This window comes from Chrysochloris asiatica, unplaced genomic scaffold (assembly GCF_000296735.1).
Source record: "Chrysochloris asiatica unplaced genomic scaffold, ChrAsi1.0 scaffold00005, whole genome shotgun sequence".
In the NCBI taxonomy this organism is placed as follows: domain Eukaryota; kingdom Metazoa; phylum Chordata; class Mammalia; order Afrosoricida; family Chrysochloridae; genus Chrysochloris; species Chrysochloris asiatica.
Genome location: NW_006408523.1, coordinates 1,596,332 through 1,604,187, shown reverse-complemented (window position 1 = coordinate 1,604,187; position 7,856 = coordinate 1,596,332). Strand labels below are relative to the sequence as shown.

Here is a 7,856-nt window from a genome sequence, read left to right as displayed (position 1 = left end):
TTGATTGTGGGTCCAAGTAAAATGGAGACTTTAACAGATTCACATTTTTCTTCATTTATCATGATATTGTTTCTTTGTCCAATTGCGTTTTTGTTTTATTCAGAGTGATGTGTAATTCACACTGAAGGCTGTGTTATGATCTTCATTAGTTAGGGCTTCAAGTCTTAGCTTTCAGGCAAATCTCAGGTTGTCAATGAGCCTTCTTCCTCCAACCCCAATGCCCTGTTTGTCTTCATGTAGGCCAGTTTCTGAGTTCTGGTGTGACACCATAGGGTAAACACTGGACTGATAACCAGAAGGTTGGCAATTCAAACCCACCAGCCACTCCTCAGAAACCCTATACAGGGTTGCTACAAATCGAAACTGACTTGACAGCACTTAACAATAACAACAACAACAACAACAAACGGATTGAGTAAGGCTGGTGAAAGAATATAACCCTGGCTTGTTTCCTTCCTGATTTAGAACCATTCAGTGTCTTCTTCTTCTGTTCCAATGATTGCCCCTTGGTCTGTGTACAGATTCCTCATGAGCACAATTAAGCATTCTGGAGTTCTCATTCTTTACAATGTTACCCATAGCTTGTCATGATCCACATAGCCGAATGCCTTTGCATAGTCAATAAAATACAAACCACATCTTTCTGCATTCTGCGTCTAGTCCAGATCTATCTAAGAGCAGCAAGGATGTGGAACAAGGGGGGTCCCTGCTGCTGTCTTTGTGTGGTCAGGTCTGGTGCCTTTGTGTTTGGAGGAGAGCCCAGGAGCTCTGGCCTCTGACTTGTGAGCAGGGAGTGCCGGCCCCTAGGGCTGATGACTCAGGAAGGGGGCTATGAGGCTGTGTTTGCAAGTGTTGGAAAAACACCAATGGATTCAACTCTTCATTCTGGGAGGGGCTGCTGCTGGGATGCCCCTAACTAGAACAGGAAGAAAAGAGAAAGTAACACAGACACAAATGTCTCTTCTCCCTTTTCTATCTTCCTAGTTGTCCTGGTATGGCGCTGTGGGTGAATGCGCCAGACTGCAAAGCCGTTTGAACTGCAAAGTTGGTGGTTCAAGCTCACCAGCTGCTCCTCGGAAACCCTGTACAGGGTCGTTATGGGTTGGAGTCCACTCAACAACAACAACAGTTGTTTTTCCGGCCAGTTGGCCAGTTACAACACCGTTGTCTCTCAGCTCCACAGACATCCTTCTTTGTCCTGTTGCGTGAAGCTGGAACCTGGCACTATGTTCCCAGCGGTTGAAGGAAAGTCAGGCTTCATCACTAAACAGTAATGAAGTGCTCCTCTAAAGCCATCATCACCAGGTGACATCAATTTCACTTCCAGATTCCTGTTGTTGTTGTTAAGTGCCATTGAGTTGGCTCTGACCCGTAGTGACCCTGCATAGGGTTTCCAAGGAGTGGCTGGTGAGCTTCAACTACCAACCTTGAGGGTCAAATTAACCTTGCAGCCCGGCGCATTCACCCACAGCGCCACACCAGGACCCCATTAGTGTTGTTGATAGGGTGGTCTGCTACCCTTGTGATCTTCACTTGAGCCACCTTTTTTTTTTTTTTCTCATTAAACTTTGTTTTAATGGGTCTCAAAATTCTGTGACAAATTTTCGGTTATGTTGTTTCCATTTAAAAAGTACTAATTTTACAAACTAATAACTTAAAACTGCCACACACAAAAAAAGAAACAAATGGTCCACATAACATTTCTTTCCTTCTGAAGGTTTTACGATGCATTGTCATCATTAACCTGTCTTTTACTATTAAACTTAAATGGCCAATTGAGACAAACAGCTCTGAGATCATCCTTCCACCACTGATGAAGACTGGAGGGGCAGGTGTTAAAGGTAAATTCATTTAGCCTCTGAGCTTTCTGAGCAGACTTGGTGACTTTGCCAGTTCCAGCAGCCTTTTTGTCCACTGCCTTGATGACACCCACAGCAACAGTCTGTCTCATGTCACAAACAGCTCAACAACCCAAAGGAGGGTAGTTTGAGAAGCTTTCAACACACACAGGCTTGCTGGGAACCATGTCAATAATGGCAGCATCGCCAGACTGCAAGAATTTGGGGCCATCTTCTAGCTTCTTGCCAGACCAGCGATCAACCTTCTCCTTGAGCTCAGCAAACTTGCAAGAACTGTGAGCTGTGTGACAATCCAGCACAGGTGCATATCCAGGGCTGATTTGCCTAGATGGTTCAGAATGATCACCTGGGCAGTGAAGCCAGCTGCTTCCATTGGTGGATCATTTTTGCTGTCACCAGGCACATTGCCACGGCGAACATCTTTGACAGAGACGTTCTTTACATTGAAGCCTACATTGTCCCTAGGCAGAGCTTTACTCAAAGCCTCATGGTGCATTTCAGGAGATTTTACTTCAGTGGTAACGTAGATGGGAGCAAAGGTGACCACCGTGCCTAGTTTGAGAACACCAGTCTCCACTCTGCCCACAGGGACAGTGTCAATACCACCAATCTGTAGCCATCCTGGAGAGGCAGATGCAGGGGGAGAGGCAGATGCATGGGCTTGTCAGTTGGACGAGTTGGTGGCGGGATGCAATCCAGAGCTTCAAGTAATGTGGTTCCACTGGCATTGCCATCGTTATGGGTGACTTTCCATCCCTTGAACCAAGGCATGTTAGCACTTGGCTCCAGCAAATTATCACCATTCCAACCAGAAGTTGGGACAAATGCTACTGTGTCAGGCTTGTAGCCAATTTCCTTAATGTAGGTGCTGACATCCTTAACGATTTCCTCAGATCTCTTCTGGCTGTAGGGTGGCTCAGTGGAATCCATTTTATTAACACCAACAATTGGCTGTTTCACATCCAGTGTGTAAGCCAGAAGGCCATGCTCACGTGTCTGCCCATTCTTAGAGATACCAGCTCCAAATTCTCCAACACCAGCAGCAGCCATCAGGACAGCCCAGTCAGCCTGCGAGGTTCCTGTCATCATGTTTTTGATAAAGTCTCTGTGTCCTGGGGCATCAATGATGGTCACATAGTACTTGCTGGTCTCAAATGTCCACAGGGAGCTATCCATGGTGCTGTCTCGCTCACGTTCAGCTTTCGGTTGACCCAAGACCCAGGCATACTTGAAGGAACCCTTCCCCATCTCAGCAGCTTCCTTCTCAAATTTTTCAATGGTTCTTTTGTCGAGTCCCCAACATTTGTAGATCAGGTGACCAGTAGTGGTTGACTTGCCAGAGTCGACGTGTCTGATTACGACGCTGTTGATATGGGTCTTTACCTTTCCCATTTTGGTTTAGATTTTGCCATGATTTTCACCAACACCTGTATTCTGGCTGCAAACCTGATGCGAAAAAAGCCACTTGGACCACCTCTTATCAGATGACTTGGGCCCAAAGCAATTCCCTGACATCACAGTAACAGGCTGGGAACGGAGTCTCTCTGCCCAGTTCTTCTCCTGTCAGGGAACTACCCCCCACCCCCCACCTCACACACACACAGCTTCTGCATGATGTCACATGGCTCCTGCAAACACCATGCCTAAGTCTGTTTCTTCAACTGCAACCGAGGAGTGCGTGTGGACCACCAGCTTGTGTTGGCTGCAGCGGAGATCCACTGACAGTGAGGAACTGAAGCCCACTTAGAGCTGGCATTATTCCAACCAGAGGTTGTCTTCCCTGGTAGCCTGCAACCAGTGCCTTGGATGGACAATGAATCAGCATGAGAGCTAAGTGGACAGACAGGCCAGCTGGGCTGTGCCCTCAGGCTGGACTCTTCCCACAGGCAGCTGCATCCAGAAGCCCCCATGGACAGTCCTTCCACAGTAGCCACTTTGACACCCGCAGGCCACGTGTTCCCACCTACAGCTGATCTCCAGCCCTTCGCCCACCATGCCTCCGAGTAGCTCTCGTCAGCTCTGGCAATGGTAGGCCACCTTAGCACTGGTCTACCCATACCCTATAGCTAGAGACCCAACCCACCTTGCCCACACCTTCTGGTCAAGTCCAGTCTCTTCTCCAAGCTGCACAGCTCTTTCGGGACTCCAGGTGAGCGGCTTCCAAAGGCTACAGTGGGGTCTGGAAGGCACCTCAGCCTGACTGGAGGGGTGGAGTCCCTCTCTTCAGCCTTATTATCCATCTTTTCTCAGCCTGGAAGTAGAAGCTGAGCTTCTGGAGCCACGGTTTCTGAATTCTGTCGAGCCCTCTTGTTAGAAACCAGCCACCACGTACTGGACTACTTGTGAGGTATTCGTGGTTCAGTAGCAGAACTCTCAAGGAGCTCTGTAGCGTAATGGTTATGAATCGGGCTGCGAACTGCAAGGTCAGAAGTTCGAAACTACCAGCTGTTCCGCGGGAGAAAGATGAGGCTTTCTGCTCCCGTAAAGATTTACAGCCTCAGAAATCCTGTACAGGGTCGCTATGAGTCGGAACCAACTCCCAGGCACATAACCACAACATTTCCAATATGGAGTCCTGGTGTGGTGCTGCAGGTTAATGCGCTGGACTGCAAAGTAGGTTTGAACTGCAAGTTCTATGGTTCAAGTTCACCAGCTGCTCCTTGGAAATCCTATCCAGGGTCGCTATGGGTTGGAACCGACTCGATGGCACTTAACAACAACAATTTTTCAATATATCCCTCTCAGTAATTAAAAAATATGTATCAGTAAGATTCTCCACACCAAAAAATGATTCTCACCACCACCAAGTTACTATGAGTCAGAGCCGACTCAAAGCCATGTAACAATCACAACAACAACCTAGAGTTTCCGAGGCTGTCAATCTTCACAGGAGCAGACAGCCTCATCTTGCTCCCAAGGAGCAGCTGGTGGTTTTGAACTGCCGACCTTGTGGTTAACTGTCCAGTGCTTATCTTACAGTACCACACCAGGTTTCTAAATAACAATCTAGGAGTTGACACTACAAAGAAAGCAAAAACTAATGGGCAGATATAAAACATTGTATACAATATTCTCAAAGGCATTCATTTTCAAATTTATGCCACACACTGGGGTCTTAAATCTCAGGACGTTTCATACAAACTAAGTATGAAATCACTGAGGACATATTCTAGAATTACAATGAAATGTAGAATTTGAAAGGTAGAAACCAAAATGGCAAAAATGACGAGAAAATCCTCCTATGTTTGGAAATTACGCAACATGCTTCTACATAATTCACACATCGAATTAAAACTATACCTTGAACTGAATGTCAGTTAAAAGACAGACTATCAAAATGTGTGGAGGTCAATAAAGCAGTTTCAGAAGGAAAACAACAATTCTAAAATGCCCTCATTGGAAAAGAAATAAGACTGAGAATTATGATTCCATTTCGTGAAGTTAGAAAGACTACGGCAAAATAAACCCAGAGAAAACGGAAATCCTGTGTGGAATAAAAGGCCATGGGATGTGATTAACAGCCTCCGGGAACCCAGTCTCCTTTGCCATGAGAGCAGAAGAACTGGATGGTGCCAGGCTACATTCCTGAATGTTTTGATCAAAGATTCTATAGAAAAATCCTGATCAAAAGGAGGGAAATGCAGAATGGAATTTTGAATTTTCATGTACTCCTGATTTTCTGAACTCATGGAAGCTGGATAAAGCCCTAAAACTGTTGCCCTGAAATATCCCCCTGACGTTTTCTTCAAACCAAACAGTAATTTAGCCTAATTAGGGAGTCCAGGTGTTGTGCTGTGGGTTAATCTGCCAGACTGCAAAGCTGTTTGAACTGCAAGGTTGGCGGTTCAAGCTCACCAGCCACTCCTCAGAAACCCTATACAGGGTCGCTATGGGTCACAACCGACTTGACAGCACTTCACAACAACAACAACAAAAGTAGGTAACATCAGCTTGGAGTACTGCACTCTTTCAAGATCTAAATGAGATCAGACAGCAGCAGTAACCTGACAGATTGGAGAGAAAGCTTACAGGGCAGTGAGTTTGTGTTAACCAGGGAGGAACACTCAGAAAAGAGAGTGGAGATGTGTAAAGCCTCAGATACCCAGTAACTCAGAAGTCAAGGCCACCGAGTCAGACAAGTAGAAACTGTTGAATTGATCCAAGTTTTGCTACATATCCAAAAGTTCATGGAAAATGGAATAAAAAATAATCATGGAATTTTTCAACAAAGTCTTTGAAGCCTCCTCATCTCTGGTAGGATAAGCACTGAACTGCAAACCAGAAGGTCAGGAGTTTGAGCCCATGAGCCACTCAGTGGGAGAAAGATGAGTCTTTCTGCACCCACTAAAACTTACACCCTCGGAAACCCTCGACAGGGTTGTATGAATCTGAATTGACTCATAGGCACTTAACCACAAAACTAGTATATTCTCAAGGACAACCGCTAAGTACATTTTTTTTTTTAATCTCATGGGAAATAAATAAAATGGAAAACAGACATTTAGTACAAAGGATCAACCAAACTAAAAGTTACCTCTCTGAAAGAACTAATAAAATTGGCCATCCCCAGTGGGCCCAATTTAGAGAAAAAGAACACACAAACCAATTTCAGTAATGGGCAAAAAGGGGCATCACTATAGTTGTTGCTGACATTAAAAAAGATATTAAGAGGATTTATTACGCCTATATGTAGAAGGCTGAGTCAAACTTGCAGCAAATTATAACTGATTAGAAGCAACTCAAGAAATGATACACAGAAAAGGTTGCCACGAGGTGCGTATATGCAAATATCTGTAGATTATGTTGCAGTTAGTTTATAAAGCTGTCTAACAAATGACCCCAAATCTTCATGACATGATGTAAAGCAATGGCGGCATCTACCCTGTTCACCATCAACAATTGATGCAGGCAGAGAGCTTTATAAGGATATACCATCTCTGCCAAACTGGGCATCAGGTGGGGCAGCTCGAAGACTGGAGGCCGGCGTTACATCTGATAGTGATGCTGGTTACTGAACAAGATCTTCAGAGGGGTTTAGAACCTATGCAGGTGTCCTCTCCAGGTGTCCTCATGGTGGCTGGGTTCCACAAACAAGCATTCTACAGGAGAGTTTGGCAGGGGTAATTGATGCCTTTGATGACCTAGTCTTAAATGTCAATATTACTTCTGCGGCTTTCTATAGACACATACACACACACAAAATAAAAACCCCACAAAAACAACACCAGGGCCACTGACTTGGTTCTGACTCACAGAGACCTTGAGGATGGGGATAGAACTGCTATCAAGGTTTCCCACACTGTCATCTTACAGAAACTGCCCTTCTGGTTAACAGAGAAAAATCAAATCCATCTCATTAAAGAGGTAAGGTTCTGGAAGAGCAATTGAATCCAGAAATATTATTACTACCATTTTTGGAAAATGCAATCTACCTCCGATACATTTTTAGAAATTGAATTGCTGGGATGTTGTTGATAGATGTCTGCTAAATTCAGTGTGCACAGTAATGCAGGGGAAATACGTATTTGTCTAGTGAAAAATGAGTGAGTGAATGGACGAGTTGAATGAATGAACTGATTTAGCTTCTGAGAAAACACTTAATCGTCTGGCCACTGGAGGGCGGTATCTCCCAGTGGAAGTCCAGTGAGGCACCCCCTGCAGGAATTCCTTGGCTCTTCAGTTAGAAGTTCTGGAGGAAGAAGACTTCACAGCCCTACAGCACCCACCTCATAGGTCTTTGGGGTGTACCTCTGACCGGCTGGATGCCACAGCTCCAATTCCTTTTGCCTTTTCCAGCTCCAGCACCCTAATCCTTATGTGAAGCAGCAAGACCCAGAACTTAGCCCTGATCTGGCCTCTCATCCTGTGGGGCAATGCCTTCAAACATAGATTTCCCAGTGGTTTCACTCTATTTATTTGAAAAGATTTCATCGTGGTTTTGGTGGAAGTTTACACAGCAAATGAGGTTTCCCAGTTGACAATTTCTACACAGATTGC

General features: G+C 45.3%; 1 pseudogene; it reads right to left on the bottom strand.

Annotated features, from left to right (window-relative positions):
• Positions 1-1,720: 1,720 nt before the first annotated feature.
• LOC102818812 lies at positions 1,721-3,251 on the bottom strand (annotated as a pseudogene).
• Positions 3,252-7,856: the final 4,605 nt, after the last annotated feature.